Raw genomic sequence first — 20,175 nt, 5'->3', positions numbered from 1 at the left:
GGATCCTACCCTGTTACTATCTTAATAGTTATAAACTTTGGGAGTTATGAATTTAATATGGCAAGCTTTTGGTTTAAACTCTGTTTATGAAGATGTAGGTATGATCATCAATGTTAGTGATGGGAGTAATTCCTAGGAGGACTATAAAATTGTTCCTTATGAAACATTTTTTTTCATCCTGCTTGTCTTTGTCACAGAAGTCATGGAAGGATAACTCCAAAATTGAGCCCAACATTGCCAGTGTTATCAAACAGGATCAAATGTCTAAACTGGATTTGAACTACTATTGACTGCTAAAGCACATGAAGGTTGCTACATTTTGAGACAGCCACTATGTAGCATTGCCAGCATTTAACTCCTTCATAAAAGGATGGCATATGCATTGAGTAATGACCAGGGATCCTGGTTTGCTCTGTTAAAAAATCCACAATTCTCTAATTAAAAAACCCCAAATCTGTGTTTTTCTGTGATTTAAGATGAAACATCACTACGTATATAGGTATCAATTGAACACAATGGTTTATTGACCTATTTACAATTTTAAAGCGATTTGAAATCCTATCAGTGCCTTAATCATTATAATAAAATACATCCTAAATACCTATATATTTTGGCCTTTGATTTTGGTTTTTTATCATGTAAAACAACAGTTCCTTCTGCCCCCTTCACTCACCAGCTGTGGCTGCCCCCCACCCCACTGTTTTGTGGCTCTGAGCACCCTGATGTGCCAATGCCCTCTGCCTGCCCATGCTGCTGCCTCTCACTCCCAAGGCACAGCCCCTCTACCCACCCCCCCAGCCCTGACAGTGCCCTTTGCTCCTGACACACAGCCCCCTGTCCCCCCCAGGCCCACCAGTGCCCTTTACTCTTGACCCATAGCCCCCTGCCTCCCCTCCCCACCAACCCCTGCTGGTACCCCTCTTGGAGGCTATGCCTCACTTCTCCGGCTGCTCCAGCCTCACCTATGCCAGGAATGGAGGAAAACTTTGTGGGAGCCATGCCTTAGCAAGGGCAGGGTCCACATGACCTGGCCACCTTGGAAGCAGGGAGAGTGCTTGCTGGACGTACACCTGTGTACAGGTGTGGGGGGAAAGGGGGAGCCTGTCAAAGTTGAGGCCAAGCATGGGGGGGGGGGTCAGAGTGGGTGTAGTACCTTGGAAGTGAAAGGCTTTGCTTCTGTTGTACAGCCCCAGGACGTGCTGTACCTCCACCACAGCCACCGCCTCTCCCAGCTGGAGCTCAGACAGCATGTTGATCTGCAATGTGGGGTCCATGCCAAAGCCTGCAACTGCCCCATACAGCACTTGTCACTCCCTTCCTGCTGCAGAGCCACAAAGAACCCCAGCACCCCCAATCCCCTTCTGCCCCTGGCCATGCCCATGCCCAGCACCTGTCAGCTCCTGGTGCTCCACCACCCCACCCCAGGCACTCTAGACCCATGTACTCCTCCCTCCATGCCTCCCCACAACCACCTTTCCATGTGTATTTGTCAGCAGGCACAGAAGGTGGTAGAGGGCACCAAGGCAGCGGGCGGGCTCCATGGCACAGGTGGCTCAGTCCATAGCCTCTGGCCCCTAGTTGCCAAGAGGGAGAGCTCTGAGCTGCATGCACCATCCCACTCCTGCTCAAGCCACATGTGTGTGCACATGCACATACACATGACACCCTCTGTCTCCGATTGACCTCCACCTCTCCCCCCAGCCCAGCCCCAAACAGCTCCTTGCAGGCTGGAGCTCTGCCAGCCTGCAGGGGGAAACCTGTGGTTTCCCATTTCAAAGGGGAAAAATCCAGATTTTTCTCCTTTAAAGGGGAAAATCTTTGTTTTTCTGCAGGAAACAGAAAACCTGGATCCCTGGTAATGACTGGTGAAACTGTTACAGGTGACCTTCAAAAGAAAAAAAGACATACTATTGATGTAATGGGGTCCATCTGGTACATAAATAAGTATAAACTCTGCTCTTAAAATTCTTTTAAAGTCTCACAGTCTTTTATTTGATTCCCTGATGTCCCGGAAAATACCATTCTTATATTGACACATTACACACATGGGAATATTCCATTAAAACATTGCCCTGAATGAATTCTAACTAGTTGGAAAGGCTCTTATTTGATTTAAAGTCACCTTTTAAAAAGCCTCATTACACAGCAGCTTGGGTCAGATGGGCAATCCTTGGAGATCCAGGAGTTAAAAAAAAACCCATGCAGAAAAAAATCAGGGCAGCGCATGCAGGGACAGTGCACACCACCAAAAACCAGAGCCTGGCTGGCGGGAGTCACACTCTGTCTGCCAGCCAGGCTCCCAGCAGCAGGAGCAACATGACTGTAGTGTCCGCTACCCCCCACAATCCCAGGTAAGGCTGCTGGGGCCAAAAACTGTGCTGGCCCCAGCCTCTGCTACCCCACCCAGAGTAACCTCCCGCACAACAGAAGGAGAATGTGGCACAAGCGTTCCCCGAGGACAACTAGCAGTGGCACAAGGTGTCCTGTTGCCCATTGTCACCAGGGAACCAAATGTCTGCACTTGTCTTCCAAGGCTGTTGTTTGCAAATCAGCCTCAGAAGAGAGCAGCTACCGCATTTACCAAAAGAGTGACAGCTGTGGTTTACTGTGAAATATGTCCTGCTGGGACAGATCATAAGCACTGAAAAAATGCAGGTGGCCTCTTCAAAAAGGGCTTTTTTGCCAGTTCTGATATGCTATTGCCTCAGTAGACACACAATTATTCTCATTCCTCTTTGTTCACTCAACATGCTGATAATTTATCTCAAATCTGAGGTGTGAAAGAAATTCCATAGTGAGTGAGGTGCTCTAAAAATTTGAAAGGACCTTATATGTAAACCATTTTCATGCTCTGCATTGTCTGTTATTCATTTAATTTTCAAGCTTCTGAGAGGACCTGTCCACCTTGATTTTTGTCCATTTGGCAAACAGAGAATTTCCTTTATTTGTAGCAGCACTGAAATGATCCTGAAATTTCTTCTTCAGGTCTGTTTTTTGTGGCTAATTCTGACTTCAGTGGGAAGTTTGTGCATTAAGTGACTTAATCAAACTAGTCACACACTGGCCTCACTGATGATGCCAACACTGATTTAGGAGTAGGATCTCTATTTTTAAGTGATTTGGAGATGGCATAGGCAGTCAGATTGACAGCAAAGCTCACTGAAGCTCTCTCTCACTGAAGCTCCAAGCAGGTACCTCATGTATAGCAATGCAAGCCTGTCCATATTGTCCTTTCAGTCAGAATTGCTTACTTACCAACTGCAGATTGTCTCCTGCACTACAAGCTTTACATGGCACAGTTGAATTGGGAAGGTGATACCATCAGAGAGTTGGTTACAGCTACTGACTTTTGTGGGCCAGTTTGTACCAGCTCTGGTCCCAGTAAACACATATCTTTCACTCATTGCACCTGCCACTGTAATACAAGCTTGCATAACATGACTGCAGTGCAGAGACATCTGTGTTTTGCTGCTTGAAAGTGATGGACAGAGCTTCTGCATTCACTGATCTGTAAAATGGGCTGATTTTTTGAAAATCTTCTAGTGTTGGAATACAGTGCCTTCCTTAGTAATGAATTATGAAATACAAAATATATAAAAAGACCCTTAGAGGACAGGAGATTGGAACTCATGTTACTTGACTCTCAGTTCAACACACTTCCCAAAAGGTTATTTGTTGGGGGAGGAAAAAAATCACATCCTCTCCCATGCCAGTCCTCACTCACTCTAACCAGGAAAGCTTGGGGAAGACATGACAGGTGAGGCATGGTGACATTCAGAGATACTCTACACCATCTCACCTCCTATAAGACAGTGCCAAAAATCACATGCAGTAGTTGTAACTACTGAACACTTGGCCCAGCTGGGGGAATTTCCCATAGTCATAGAGTCTAAGGCCAGAAGGGAGCATTATATCTTTTCACCTGACCCCCTGCATTTCACAGGCATTACATTTCACCCAGTTACTCCTATATTCGGTAACTTGGGTCAGTATTTGGCCACAACTTCTGTTCCAGAAAAGCCATGGTCTCAAATTTTGAAGATATCAAGGGATGAAAAATCCACCACTTCCTCTCATAGTCTGTTCTAATGGCTAATCACACTCACTAAAAATGCACCTAATTTATCATTTGAATGTATCTGGCTTCAGCTTCCAGCTACTGATTCACATTGGGCCTTTCCTTAATAGATTAATGGGCTCTTCAGTACTCATGTATTTTTTTTTCCTTCTGAAAAATACTGCACTGAAAGTATTTTTCCTTCTACTGTCATCAGGTCAGTTTTCAATCTTCCTTTTGATAAAATAAAACAGGTGTAGCCCAGATGCACCATGGTAAGTGCATCCCTCCTCCAATGGAAGGGAAGTGTTGGCTAGGCAGGAGTGCTGTGAGAGGGATCTCCAAATGCAGGCCAGTTCCCTCCATTCCATATAGAGTCAGGCCACAACAATGGATGCTTAACTATATACAGAGTTATTAATATATACAGAATTAAAATAAATTGTTATTAATAAAATATGTACGCAAATATGCTATTATCATAAAATGCTATATCCAGTAAATGAAGGCAATAAGATTACACCACCTCCAGAGGCATCGAACAACACATAGGTAAACAGGTGATCTAAAACAGGCAAACAACAGGTAAGTACAGGCAAGTAGCAGGAAACGGTCCCAGTAGAGCCCCAGTAAGAATCATATACTCTACACTTTATTAAACTACAAATATACAAATAAAAATACACAAAATACAAGGTGCACTCTCACAAAATATAAGGCACATCATCAAGTTAAACTTAATTCTTTAACTTCCACAGGGCCCCCACTGGTCCTGGGGCATTGGCTGCACTCCAGCATCCTCCAGTGGGAGGGGAAAATCCCCAGTGCCCTTCAGGCCTACTGCAACCTCAAAGGGATGCAGTAAAAAGAAAACACAGACCCGGGGACCCCTTTTCCTGCTTAGGCTTCCTCTCCAATAGGCAGCCTCACAAACCCAAGGTGAGTCCCTTCTCCCTGTGGGAAACCTCTTTTCCAAGTAACTCACAACTCCAGGGTTCTGACAGAGTAGTCCTTGGCCCTTCTGGTACATTGCTCCTTGCTTGCAGAAGCCTCCTGGGCCTTTACCCATTTCTGGGATGCTCACCTGCTTGAAACCCTGAGCACCATCATGAAGCTTTGCCTTTTGCTCAGGGTTGGGGGCCTGAGCCACCTAGTGCGGTCCCAGAGCCCGATCCAGCTCAGGGACCCACCATGCAGCACCTTCTGCACCAAGTACCTGGCCTTGTACCAGGAGCCGCCTCGAGTGGTTCCCAGGGTCCATGCTTCATGCACTGAGCCATGCACCAACACCATGTACCCTGCAGTGGGGCTGAGGACATGGCCACCTGCCACTCCCATCCAGTGAAGAGGGATCCTCGGGCTCTTTAGGGCACTGGCTCCACCCCACTGGCCAGCTTGCGCCAGGTCCTCTTCACCTATCCTACTCTTCATCCCTCGCAGCAGCCGCTGTGTGCCAGACACGCTGTCCTTTTATGCCTTCTGGAAGCTCTGCCCCCAGATTGTAAATGGACCAATCAGGGTGAGGTGGAGCTGGTTTGCAACCAGATCTGGACTCATCACCTCACCCTGGGTAGGCACAGGGCAAGCCCTTCCCCATGAATTCCCTGATTGGTAGAAATAGCCCACCAATTAGACTTGAGATTCTCTGAATCTGGCGTGCCGGGCAAGGATCAGTGAGCCTGCCACACAGGGTAAGTTCTTTAAGCCTCCTTACCTTCCGTTTGTACTCTCTACCAATTGCCTTAGCCCTTTAGCCACAGCATCACACAGAGAGCATATGCCGAGCTGCTTGCCCACCATCTTTTTCAGTAGTACTGTTTTCTAAGTGCAGCCCCTTCATACTGAAGGTATGGCCTGCATTCCTTGGTGTATACCTGCATCTGGATATATTAATAAATACAAAATATTCAGGTGGGCCTATCTTACCAAACAATCCAGACGTCTCTGTATGCTTACCTGTTCTCATCATTATTTAGTATGCCACTAGCTTGGTCACAAGTATATTTAATTTCCCATCATTGATGAAAATGTTAAACATCCTTCTCAATACCAGTGCCTGTAGCATCTGCCTAGAAACACACTCACTGACAACTACCTTTTGAGTCCTGCTATGTAGCCAGTTCTTAATCCATTTGACTTGTATTCTATTAATATTATATTGTGCTATTTTAGTTTGCATGTCATACAGTGGTCAAATGCCTTACGAAACTGAAACAGTGAACAGTTATGTGAACTGGTTGGTGTAGCAGGCCTCAGGGGTCCACCACAGCAGCCCCTCTAGCTTGGGACTAGCTTCAGTTTCTGATAGTGGGGAGTGCCATCCAGGCACCCCAACCTGTGGTCTCCTTCCCTGTAGCCATAATCTGGTCCTCCAGAACAATGACTCCACCACAAAACAGTGACTGATCCTAACTTAAACATAAACCCCTCTGAGGCTCAAGACCTGCTTCTCAGACTGGCCAGCTTCTGTCTTTTCAGCTCCCAGTATCTCTCTCTAACTGACTTGGCTCTTTGCTTCAGCCAGCTTTCTCCTCAAAGCACCATATCCATCCAGAGCCAGGCTTCCCCTTGTATGGTCAGGGACTCGGTTTTTATGCCCAGGCCCAGCCTTCTTCCTGCCCCATGACTGGCTCTTCTGCACCCAGGAACCAGGTGCAGCTACTTACATTATTAACCACCTGACTTTTTTAGTCTTTGGCTCAGTCCACCTGCACAGCTACTACTTGCTGCTATTTCTAGCCCTGTGTTTCCTGCCCTCCTCACTTTCCTAGTACAGTAAAAGCTTTGTTATCTGGTACCCACGGGGAATGGAGGGTGCTGGATAACAAAATATGCTGGTTAACTGAGCGACCCAAATAGGCGTCTTTGCTTGTTTGGGCCATTGCTGTCCTGCCGCGTCTGTGGTGTCACCGCGCCTCCCACTGCATTGATGCCCCTCCTGCCACATCGCCACCCCTTCCGTGGTCCCTGTGGGCCCCAAGGGACAGGGAGGGGGGACCTGTGCAGGCTGCTATGCCTCGGGCCATGGGGGTTTGGCAGCACAGGCTGCTTTCCCCAGGGCCGCAGGGGACCCGCGAAGCTGGAAGTGCCACGGTGGGCACTTCCAGTTTCACTTTTCCTTTACAAACCCTTACAAGCCAGCATGCCGGTTAACAGAGTTCGCTGGCTTGTAAGGTGCCAGATAACTCAGATTTTACTGTAATAGGTATCCCTGTTACAGTTGGGACCCAAACTCATTTGCAAAATCAAATTGTTCTGTTAATGAAACACATGTTAAATGAGCACACCCTGGCACTATTCTCTAAAGGAAAGTTGATAACAAATTTATCTGTTTTCAGTTTGTTGATTATTTCAGTTTTTTCTTGATCATTAAAACAGTTGTCTTTCTTTTAGTTGCCATTGGTCTCACTCATACCCCAAGTCACACAGATAGACAGAATACTCAGATCAAATGAACAATTTGGATAAAAGAGGTTTGGATAATTGACACTTATTAAATATTACATCTTTGCAGTAAGCTTTCTCAGCCAAACATATATTCCTATCCAAGAAGAACTTAGGTGTGTCCAATAAACTAGATTTTCCATAAAGTTGCATTGACTAATGCAAGGCCCCATGGCTTGAAGCCTTAGAGATTGGAGATCTTCCTCCTGGCTCTTGTTGGTGAACAGGAAGAACAGCCCGGTGAGTTTTGAGAACTCCAGATAAGACCTAGACCCCAGAGTGGAAGTGAGGGAGTAAGAGGAACTGAATCAATGGACCAGGCTCTGTTTATATTTAATCATTTGTGCCAGTTTGGGGCATTTTGGGTAAACTACTGTTTAGAGTTTTAGGGGTACAAAGACCCTATTTCCCCATTTAAGTAAGAAAGGACAAATGAGTTGCACTAAATGCACCTGTAATAAGGTGTCGCCTTGCAGACACTGCAGCCTGGGTTACTTAGTCAAGAGAAACTAAAAAGGTGAAGGAGAATGCCATTTTCAGGCCAAAGGGACAGTTTAGGGGACAGTTTGCCACTGATTCATCACTGAAAACCCAATGCAGTACTGAGACTGAGAGCGCTGAGGATTTTGGGGTTGTAGCAGCAATCCAGCTACAGAACTGTAGTGAAAGACACCCTACCTAGGACCAGTGCTATAGTCAGTTCACCTGGGATAGGTAGACAAACAGCTGGAATAGCATGTTTTTGTCTACACAACTCTTGGGTGAAGTTTGGGAGTACTGCTGAGAACCATGTCCTACTGTTACCCAGATTACAGGTAACCTTGCGGGTAGGCTACTGATAAAAAAGACAAATAGGTCTACAGCCTGAACTTTTATTTGCTTGCACTTTAAAACACAAAAACCAAACAGTTACCTCTAAGTCTGTATGGCTACCTGTGATAGCACAACATAGATTTTCACTTCTACCAGCTGGGGAGACTCAAGTGGTAAGAGAAGGGTGGTATGCAGATTGGCATCAGGTGTTCTTGAATTTGCTGAATTCTCCAAATTTTCCTCCAGCCAATGCCCAATATTTATAGATGGCTGGTTCTAATATACATGATCTTTGATTGGTTTTATTTGTGTCTTTGTTTCACTGAAAGTTTAGGAACTGAACTGAACCAGATCTCCTGTGGACCTGGAAGGTGTCAATTAGTTGGGATTTATATGCTTGAGAAAATAAAAGGGAGGGTTTCTTCTTTACCTCAGTTTATGGTCTTTTTTTGAAAAGGCTGTTTGGTTTTTACAAATTATCTAAGTATCTTAACAAAAATGTATCAATTATAGAAAAATAACATCTAATACATTTGGTTACATTGTTCACAACTACTGATATTTTAAGATCAAACTATGAGGGAGTGTATTTGGATTATTTAATGTATGGTCTTCCCTTATAATGTCTCCTTTCAGGCCTTGTGTTTTGTTTAATTGTATTTCATTACTAGTTTAGTTAGACATATGGATGGCTTCCTTAATTTTGCTGATCAAGCTAGTTGTCACATCTACAGGTACTCAGAACCAGGCTTTGGGGCCATTTGTTTAACCACACTTCTGCAACTTGGCCTAGGCCCTTTGAAAATGGCCAAGGATGGTAACCCTACCTACTCACTCCCACTCAGCATGAACCAAATCTTGGAAGTGGGGTAATGTTGCTGTTCTAGAACAGTCCTGAGCATGCATCAACAAGCATGCCTGGGGAAGCTTCAGAGCAGTGCTGTAGCATGCGCTTTGTGCCCTTCTAAGATAGCTGCATTGCCTCATTTCTGGAATTTGCCATGCACAGAGCAGGAGTCAGCATGGGCAGCACTTCACAGAGACGAGGTGGATATGATCTTAACAGACCAGAAATAGCCCTGCTCAAAGTCTGGACTCTGTCAATCTGGGAAAGGAAACTGCGAGGGGGGAGCAGTGGAAGGGAGAAACTATTACAAAGAGATCACGTTGCTTCGTTAACTACTCAACACTGTGGGAGGAGGATTAAGGTTATGGTAGTTTTTAGATAGGTGAAATCTGTAGCCTAACTTACAACAGGTAATTTGTTTCAAGAAGATAGGTGCTGGTCCTGGGTTATTTCATTGTTGTGCCACACTCAATGTAAATTTCATATAACTTCTGCATGCTAATCAAGCCAGACTCATTTTATTACCAGGCAGGCATAAATTTAATGGTGACTATAAATCTTATCAGTAGCTCTCCAAAGTGGCAGGGAATGAATGTTTTATTTGGTCTTCTTTCTGTGAAACAGCAGCAGCTGTGGTCTTCCCATGATGCATAGGCTTATCTATCATTTCTTAATGAGCAAATGTGAGAGGGCCACCCTATGATAAAATCATTTATTTGCTTCACTATCAGAGGCTAAAAAGGTGACAGTAGTAATCATAGTGGAGCACTTTTCTCATAATAACTCATTACATCAAGATAGCTAGAAGCCTGCTAAGGGTCACCCCACATTTAGTTTCAAGCTCTTAGATTTTAATTCAACAGATTCATTTTCTTATTTCTTCTATATTTAAAACATGTGTAGCTAAAACATTTTCTTCAATAACTGATTTTAGGAATGTAGAAATGTTTCATATCTAGTCGGATCAGTGGTCTTTACTCATCAGGTCTCAAGCCTCAGGCACCATCAAATACTAAATGCTTCAGCAAAAAGCAACACAAAGGGGAAATATTTTCTTGACTCAAAATAGCAAGGGTTAGACATAGCATGAACTTTATCATGATTTGTATAACTGTAGTCACAGTTCTTATTAGCAGAAATGCCTAAAGCTTGTCTAACCGTTCTCCCAACTATACAGTTGGTTCAATAAAATATATCACAAAAAATCCTTGCTTCTTGACTCATATTTTTTGAAGTTGACTGAAGTTATACACCTCCCTAACATGCATTAACCATGATTCTAGCAGGTTACACATATGCTGCATTGAAAATAAGTTGTGTATGTGAGGAGGGAGAGAGCTTCATATGTTTACACTGCATAGTGTTGCATTTCTCTGCTAGCTGACAACAATCTTTTTTATTTTGATTCTGATTGAATATGAGCATGGACAGCACAGTGATATCTTTCAGGAAAACTATTACTAGAGTGGTAAGTATAGCTTGAGCTTAAGTATATGGCTTGTCTCATAATAAACCTGGGCTAAAGTGAAAGCAAACTGACAATGGAGGATAATGGACCCACCCTGTCTAGTAAGGTACCACTCAGTGGCCATGTCCACATGAAATGCTGATTGCACAGTAGTCTGAGACTACTGCAGAGTAGCATCATGCGGCAAAAACCATGACACAACACTACTGCACAGTAGTCTCAGGCTACTGTGCACTCAGTGTCACAAAAAAGCCATTCAGCAGTGGCAATACAAGTATTATACAAATATAAACAAGTACTAAATGACTGCACAGTAACAGTTGTGCAGTGAGCATCTTGGGTAGACGTGGTCAGTGTAATGATGCCAGGATTTAAGTCATTTGGTGAGATTCACCCTGTGCTCAGAAGCAGCCCAAAGTCTATCAATGACTTAACTCCCATGTAAAGCCTGGTCCTGTAGAGGCCTTTTACTGGCTTTGTACACAGGATTCATTTCACTCTTTGAATAGCCACCAATTTTTATTTCTTTTATCTAGCACTTTCTCCTTGCAACTTTGTTTTTAAGGTTAGTGTGCCACGTACATCTGAGATGACCAAAGGTAGCAGCATTGCAATGATCTTAAAAAAAAAAAAAAAAAAGGGATGAGGCTTTATTGCCCTGAAGAAATGTGTTCATTTCAAAGCAGTTACTACTGGCTTTGCTTCAGTGAAAAACCAATAAAAACACTTTTGTAATGGATAACTTTTTGCTGTTACAAAGACCTCTCAGATCCTCACAGGACCAGTGAGAAGAGCAATAAACAAACCTTTAGGAAAAAATGTAGCAAGTTGTTTGAAGATTAAACAAAACAAATCCTCCAAAGCTTAAGACAAAATAAGAAAATAATATATTCAGGATCTGCAGCGAAAAGCCTGTTTTATTTCTGTTGCCAGTGGAACTAGTTCATTACCAGCAAAAATTTGGTCATCTTAGAAAGCCAAAATGAAATACTTTTAAAACTGTTTTAGTCACATAAAGGGGCAAAATCAAGATAAAAGAATTATACAACAGAATGCCAAACAAATACACTAATGACCACCCCTTGAACAGTTATGAAAGCATGTGGTTGACTGGCAATGTACCTAAGAATGGCCTGCTCACTAAAGCTAAGTACAGACAATCAAAAAGCCCAAGGCTGAATTTATTCAATCTTTGCAGGTTAGTCTAAGATGCATAGATTGAACCAATAAGCAAGTAAACAGATATTCACTTTTGCTTCCAGAAATGCAGCCACATACCTGCAAGTAGCCCAGGCCAGAAGCTGGAGGGGCGAGGGGGGCACTAGAACATGCCTCCCTGATTGCCTGGAGCAGACAGCTTGGGCCAAGTCTAGCCTGCCCACCCTGCAAAGGGCAGTTTGTGGGGGAGGTGTAAAGCATCCTGGGGATGTGGGATTGTGAGTTAACTTGAATCTGGAGGTGATGCAGGATAGAAGTTCAATAAACCGATTTAACCTTAATCAGTTAAGTCTGATACTACATCCATCCAGGATTATCTTAAAGCAATTTGGCCATTTTGGAAGTGGTTTATAGGCACTGAACATCTGTTGTGTTACAGATTTGAACCGGTTTCTGGTCACTTATCCTGGTTTATGTGTCATTTCTGTCCCTAGCCTAATACTCTATAGAAACGGGAAATAAAACACAATCCTGTACTGGTACATTTTAACTGAAATTACAAATGCAATATGTGTTATATAGTTTTATTTATGTGATTAAAATATAGTAATCATAATTTATAAGATTTACATGGATGGAGTACTGATACTGAGGATAGATGTAAAGTAAGCCCTTTTTGAGGCAATCTCCTTTATTCAAAGCAGCTTTTAAGTGCTGTTCTGAATGTGTTTAACTGTTTTTCTGAACTGGGGTCTGAACAAATGCAATGTTTAGAATCAAACTCCTAGTGAAACCTGAATCTTTGGACTGCTGATTCAGAAGTTTGTATTTTACCTCATTGATCTAAAAAATATGGTTTCACTGAATACCCTTGAAAGGAAACTTATTTGCTGAAAGATTATTAAGAAGCAAGCAGAGAAGGGATGTGAACACAACAAAAGCAACTGTACTTAAAAAGTGTAAATTAATATTTCAAAGGGTTTTTTTGTGTGATATCCACTATAACCTATTGAAAACCTTTGAGGGTTGAAGGAATCGCAAAACTGATCTGAATTTAGTTTCTCAGTCAGTTCAAGTATTTTCTCAGATGTTCTCCATAAAAAAAATCCTGAAGAACAGGCAAGTACCAAATCAAATACAGCTAAAAGTCATGTTTTATCTACTTCATTGATCTGGCATCTGTCAATCCTTCAGCAGTTGCCTTTGGAGGAAATCTTTCTTTGTCCTCTTCCCTCTGAATGTGAATTTTTCTCCATCTGAGGATTGCTCCATAGATCCCATCTCATGTGCAGAAAAGTGAATTTCATATTGGTTTCTTTTCTGCTTTTTTGGACAATGTTTTTCAATACTTCTCTCTGAGGACCAAATTAGATTTTTGCTCTTAGTACTTGCTTTGCTCTTAGTACTTTACCATACTTAAAGTTCTTACCAATAACATAACTGCAAAGTTTACCAGTTCATTAGGAGATGAAGAATAGAGAGGATGCTTCAGCTAAGAAATTATTCAGCTGAGAACTGGCAAAACCAAGAAGCAGGAAGCCAAGCAGAAATAGCCAAAAGCTCTAGTTTGTGACTCATTCACCAGCTTGCCCATCATCACTTAGCAAAGCATCTGCTTAGCCCTGGAAAATGTATTCCCCACTCTGCCACCTCTTGGAAAAAACCCCAGAGAGGAGGTAGAACCTTATGTAACAAGAATGTATTTTTTTTGCCTAATTTTAAGATTTCACCAGGGAGTTCTCTCCAGGGGAAAAGTTTTCAATAGTGCTTAAGTGATAAAGGAATCAAATCCCATTTTTAAAAGTGATTTAGGCATTTAGAAGCCTAAATCTCATTGAATTGAGTGGCAGTTAGCGACTTAAACATCTTGGAGGATCTGGACCCCAGTAATGTAACTAGGGTTGGGTGCCAGGGGCACATGACCCAGGGACTAAGTAAGGAGGGGTGCTGAAATTGCCTCTCAGCCCCTCAGACATTGTCAAACCAGGAACTCCAAAACAGTCTCTAACTAGCTACTGCTGTTGCTTTAAAAGCAACAGCTGGGACAGGAAGAGCATGCAACAGCCTGTTTATGAGTCTCCAGCATGGGTAAAATGCTACGCTGCCTACTGTGCCCACTCTTGGAACCTGCCCTTTGAATCACTCCCCGCAACTCTCAGAATCGCACTCTTCCCTATTTTAGGAACTCCCTCCAACCCTCCCACCCAGTCCCGCTCTGGAAGTCTGCTCCCTCCCATCCCTGTTCTTAGAACTGTCCCCTCTTGCCCTGCTCTCCAGCAGGGTTTGGCCCGGGCACCAAACTTACTTGTTATGCAATTACTGGACCTAAGTGTCTAAGGGTGGGTAGGGACATTTGGGGATGTTAGGGAAAAGTTAGAGCACATTAAAAATGGCCATCTGATCTAACTTAGTTTGCCCACCATGTATGGATCTTACACTTGGCTCCCTAGTTAGGTTAATCTAAGTACCAACTGTACAGAAGTTCCAGGAAAGTTAGACTGCTCAAAAAATGACCAACTCGACCTAATTTAATTGTACTTCAGAGGTGCACTAGGTTAGATCAGCCATGGTTCGACCAGCCCAACTGAATGTATACGCACATTCAGAGTGCTAACCCAGGGCTGGGAAAGCCCAGCCACTCACCCTAGCCCCAGGGCTAAGCTTTTCCTACCTTTCCCCCAAACTGATCTATTTTTAGCCCCCTGAACTCTCTCCCCACCCCAGATAGACAACTCCCCCCTCTGTGGACCACACAGCACCCCCAAGCCCACCAGCCCCTTGATTCTGTAGGCCACTCTCAGGGTCACCTGACCCCAGTTGTCTTTCCTGCCTGGTCCAGGGGGCTGGATCCAATGATCTTCTGAGGTCCCTTCTAGCCTTGTAATCTATGAATACTGGCTTGCTCTGATTTTTAAAAATCTCCAACTTTCAGATTTAAAAGAACCCAACCCGAAATCTAAATTTTTCTGTGATTAAAATGAAACACCAGTAATATAGAAATATTGTTACACCTCAGCTCTGTATTCTTGGGCAACCCTGGCACAGGATGCAGTCTGTCTGACTCACAAAGGACTCCCCGCCCCCCCCCTCCTTCCCCTCCTCTACATAAACGAAACTGATTAAGATGCAGTGAGAGACGCACCTAAAACTCTCCAGATAAGGGTGATAAGAGTGAAACAACTGCCCTAGGTCTCATTTACATCCGAGATGGAACCAGATGACCATTCATTTACATGAGAGATGGAAAACAGAAAGCCTGAAGCAGAGACTGCAGTGAATTCTGGGACCAGAGAAGTAGGAGAGCGCTGCATGATGGGGAATCTGTGCTTCCAATGTTAATCAACCCATGTTCACACACACCCAGCTCAGCATTTATCAGACCAGTTCTAATCTGGATTTGCTAAGGACTTTTCTCCCCCCAGACACACACACACAGCTCTAAGTTTAATAGGCATCTCGGGCCGTACATTCCCCGGTCCCCCTATGGGAGGCCTATTTAAACTTGATTGACTAAAACTCGGTTGCCGGGTTAGGGAATGCTGAGGCAAGAGACCGAGTCCGAGGGGGTACGGGCAACATTTGAACAATGGTTAAGGGTTCATCACAGCATCCAGCCTGCTGGAGCCCTAATCCCAGGTGTTGTCGTATCTTTCCCGAGACGACTGGTGGGAGTCCTCTCCACAAAAGGTTATGAGCACCCCAATAATTGCTTTAAGTCTGTTAAAAGACTATAGTAAAATCTGGAAAAGTCATGCTAAGCTGAGGCTTGTGCACAACAAGTAAAAATCCAAAATCCTGATACTGCAAGCTATCTATTGTTCCTGAAGAAACCATGAGATATCCCATCAGGATATCTGCCATCCATAGGAATCTCAAGCTGGCTCCCAAGTATTTGGGTTACTCCCTAATCTTAAGTGTTTCCTGATTATCAATCAGTTTCCTGAGATGGTCCAAACCAGATAACCCCTTGTCAATAGAAAAGACAATGATTTACACTACTGAGGGTGCTTCAAAGCAACTGAACTGAGGGTATAAAAATCTGTAAGTGTGTGTGCTTAAAAGAAGAGAAAGAGAAAGAAAAAGAAGAAGCAGGAGGAAAGAGGGAGAAAGAAAGAAGAAGAAGAAAACTCCTGTGCTGACACCATCCCCTGTCGTTCTTGGGACGCTGGAAGAACAGATCGTCTCTCTCTTCAAGGACTGTGCCTGTCAGCTTTGCAGCCTGGGTACCGTGGACTCGGTGAGATTCCCAGCGTTCTCTCTTCTTTCTAGGCATAAACTTCTGAACCTGAACTGTATCAGTTAAGCTTGAGCTAAGTTTCCCCAAATACTTAGTGAAACCAGGGTAGTATTGTCATTGTTTGTGTTTGTTTTTCTTTTGCATGTCTATTACTACTAGTACTATTATATATTTCATATGCTTAGCAATAAATAACTTTTATAGGCAAACTGGTAGTAATTGGGTATATTTTTCCTTCTCTGCTTCTTTTTCCTCCTGTGCTCTGCAGCAACGCTTCTTTTACCTATGCTAAAGATCCCTGTGAAGCCTAAATTATTGTGGGGTTTGCTCATCAAGAGGCCAAAGATTGGGACGTGCTGAGTTTGAAACACATAAGGGGATCAGCTTGTACAGGCTGATTGACCCAGTTTGACTCAGACATGCCCTTATGAACTGAATGCTGGCCCATGAGGGTGTCAGCTGGACACCCAGCCGGATTCAGAGGTATTCTGTTCACCTGTGTGCTTGTGTTTGACTGCATTTTATTGTTGCTCTTATGAACTGATTCTTGGCATATGAGGGTGTCAGCCTGTCCATGCTGATCAGCCCGGCCAGATCAGGCGTGCCACGTTAATTTGTGTGTGTTTGTGTGTATGACTGATTTGGTGACTGGAGGAACCCAGTCCCATTGAGATTGAGTCCTGCAAGATAGCTCCACTGGGGGTGAGGGCTTGCAGAAGGGAGAAATACAGCTCCATATAGTAACACAAGCAGCACATTGACAGAATCACCAAGACCCTAGAAACTATCCCTAATAAATGAGCACACCCCAAAGTAATGGGCAAATTTGGTAACAAAATGTATTAGTGGTGTTTCATTTTAATCATGGAAAAACATGGATTTGGGTTTACTTTTGTTTAATCTGAAAAGTAGGGATTTTTTTGAATCAGAGAAAACCAGGATCTTTGATTATAAGTGAAGAAATGCAGTAATAGCAGTTTGTGCCTTTGGCAGGAAAAATATAAAGTAATATTGCATGTGCTCCACAGGCAGGGCATCTACATGAGATGTTTACTGAGGAGTTGCCTAATTAACTTTGCAGTAAACATCTCCAGTCAATACAAGTGGCCCTATCAGGCTATAGGAAACTAATAAACTCTGCAGCAGGTTTCTATCCTCTGCTGTTGTTTTGTGCTTGGCAGCGCACATGTAGGTATTGACTGGGGCACAAGGATGCTTCAGTAAGGAGGCTGCCTGTCACCTAGCCCTACACTGGAGCAACTTTGGGCCCCAGCCAGCCCATGTGCAGCTGGTTCAGACTAACCCCGGGCTGGCAAGCTAATCCCCCTGGTCCCCTGCCAGCCAGGCTGCTCCGACCTAGTTCAATGTGCTGCAATCCTTAGTGCACATTCAAATGGTGTGGCCAGGAGAAAGAAACTCCAGAGCAATGTGCAATGGAGTTTATTGCTGAGAATGAATTGCACGTATAGACATGCAGGGAGTAGCACATTGAGCAAGCTGGACTCTCTAACTGCTGCTATTCAGATATTTACTACTAATTTCCAGTATTTTCCAGTATTATCTTGTTCAGGAGCATGTTTTTCACAACTAAGTGTAGTACATAAAAGAAGAACTAGGAAATTCTGATCCAAAACATTCATTAATACTAGCTTAGAATTCCTCCTCAAGCATACTTCTTTGGAATAGGTGAAAATTTCCTTCCTGACAGCAAGAGACCTATGCAGCACTTGCAGATCTCAAAATAGTGCATACATCTGTGCTGACTCTTAATATTCTTGTGAGCGATATAGCATTCCCCCTTCCGGCATTCTCTCTCAGTACTATCACTGGCAGAAGGCAGAACAGGGTGGCCCCTCAGGGTGCCTATACATGAGCAGTGAGGCTGCTTCGATGCACTGTAATTACAGTGAATCACAGCAGACTTGATTAATTGCACGTGTTGTAGCTGCTCCAGTCTGCTAGAGCATGGTAATTATCATGCTCCAGCAGACTCCAGTATCTCATGTATCAGCATCCCTGACTGAAAAATGGTTGTGGGCAGTGCCTAACCAGCTTTAGTTAAAGTGCCCCCGTTGCCATTTTTCAGCACAGGGACACTAATACACGAGATATTCCAGGCACTTTAATTACAGTGATTCTCAGAGCCACTGTAGTTAAAGCACCCCCCCCCCCTCCCCCAGGCCTCCTGGAGCATGTGTATAAATGCCCCCAAAGACTAACTGGTTCAAAACAGGCATGAGCTTTTGTAGGACACAGCCTACTTCATTAGATGCTATGAATGAGCCAGGCTGTGTCCTACAAAAGTTCATGGCTCTCTGAACCAGTTAGTCTCTGAGGTGCTGTCCTACCCTGACTTCAGACTAACATGGCTAACCTCAGTACTGTCACTGCCAGTGCATATATTTAAAGACAGTAAACTGTTAATGTAAACTGCATGGGAGGAAGGGGAGCACTGCCATCTTCATATTTAACAAAGGGGAACTGAGACAGACAAATTTAAGTGGACTTACATTCTGGACGTCTGTTGGAGTGGAATCAATGTCTTCCCAAAAGTCCCAGGCTAATTCTCTGACAAGACTATTCTTCTTCCAGTTCCTGCTACTAAAATAGCTTAAGAAATAAAAGCCTGTAATATTAATGGGTAGTGTCGATCGCAGTGTACATTTACAGGTATGGAAGAAGGTGATAATTAATAGCATAACTGGAAATCATTACCCAGTTCATTGGATTTCTCCATACAGATTTACATCACATTGTCAATAATTCTTTCTTTTGATTCACATTTACACTAAGGTTTCTCCTCCTCAGTCACCTGGGCAATAATCATTTACCATGCTGCTGTGCTCAGGGTAATCCTGTCAGTTCTACACTGAATATTAAACTCATAATTAGCAATGTCTCTCTCATTTTGCTCCTTTGATTCCCCCTACCCTTCCCATGTTGTCAACATGTTGACAGTATAAGCCCTAGCTCCAGTACATAAATTACTCTACAGAAAACTTTGAACAAATATTATTGGCATTTATAAATGCTTACACCGCATTTCTGGCAAAAAAATAACCAAGACCTAGAGCCTGGACTCAGGATAATTTGGACAGGAAGCAAATCAGATGTGCATGTACCAAATACCGGTGTACTTCTCAAAAGTTGCCCAGCTGATCACTTGTAGCTGGAGTTACTGGGAACTGCTGGGTTCTCAGCATTTTTAGGATCAAAATGGTGACATTACACATTAGAGTTAGCAGTGAATAATGCTAAGGAATGGTAGTCTGTGTTGAGGTTAACTAATGCTAGCCACCGGTCCCAAGGTTGGGGTTGCATCCTCTGTAATGTGCACTGCTCAAACCTGTCTCTAGAGGGCTGGCAAGCAGGGGCAATGCAAGTCTGCTCCATACCTGCTTGCCAGCTCCTTAGCCACAGTATAGGAGGGTGGAAAGGGCCCCCTGTACCCATTGCATTGCTCCCTCCACCCCCAAATCACACTGTTACTCCCATGAGCCCCTAAATCCCCCTTTACTTTGTTTTGGTCCCTTTACCTCTGAATTGCTGCCCTGCCATACCAATCAACTCAAGAACAGCAGTGGGAGGGGGGATCCCCCTTCCTAGCTGCTCTTGGGGTTCCTGCAGCCAGTGCTTCCCCCACATACCTGTATCCAGCCCCACCAGGTTCCACAGCTGTCTGGCAGCTTCTCCCTCTCCCTCCCCCACAACCTTCCCTTCAGTTGTTTGGCCTGGTAGAGCTGGATCTGGGTGTGCAGGGTTGGCGTAGTCTGCAAGTACCCCAGGAAGGGAGAACTTTACCAACAGCACCTCTGCCAGTCTTGGGTGGATCAGGATGGCAGAGAAATGATCCAGAGGTGGAGGGGCCAATGGGACAGGAGTGATTGGGGTGGCAGGGGAGCAATCTCGGAATAGAGGGGGCTATTTGGGGGTCAGGAGGCAGAGAAGGCAGCAGCCCAGCAGCTCCTGACTCACCCACTTCCCCTTCCCTCTTACCCCCTCCAATCCTGCCCTTCTTTTATCTTCCCAATGCCTCCTGCCCCCACATCCCTTTTCCCTCCCTCTCTCTAGCTGTTCCTAGATGTCAGTCCAGGGTCATATAATCCTAAATGATAGGTAGGCCACCTGGGAGTAGTGCCTTCTGGGATACT

At 44.1% G+C, this 20,175-nt stretch overlaps 1 long non-coding RNA gene across 2 annotated transcripts in view; it reads right to left on the bottom strand.

Moving 5' to 3' along the window:
- Positions 1–18,642, bottom strand: part of LOC109285886 (uncharacterized) — a 125,685-nt gene extending 107,043 nt beyond the window's left edge. The window contains exons 1-2 of one of the 2 annotated variants that reach the window (XR_002093788.2): positions 18,535–18,642; positions 1,154–1,288 (exon numbers count right to left, since the gene is read on the bottom strand). This is a non-coding gene — a long non-coding RNA (uncharacterized LOC109285886). The remainder of the gene's footprint in view (positions 1–1,153; positions 1,289–18,534) is intronic. The other variant, XR_009455902.1, reaches the window with a different exon arrangement.
- Between the last annotated feature and the right edge of the window lie 1,533 nt (positions 18,643–20,175).

Source organism: Alligator mississippiensis, chromosome 1 (genome assembly GCF_030867095.1).
Source record: "Alligator mississippiensis isolate rAllMis1 chromosome 1, rAllMis1, whole genome shotgun sequence".
Taxonomy (NCBI): Eukaryota; Metazoa; Chordata; order Crocodylia; family Alligatoridae; genus Alligator; species Alligator mississippiensis.
The sequence above is the reverse complement of the archived record's forward strand: the minus strand, read 5'-3'. Positions and strand labels throughout refer to the sequence as shown.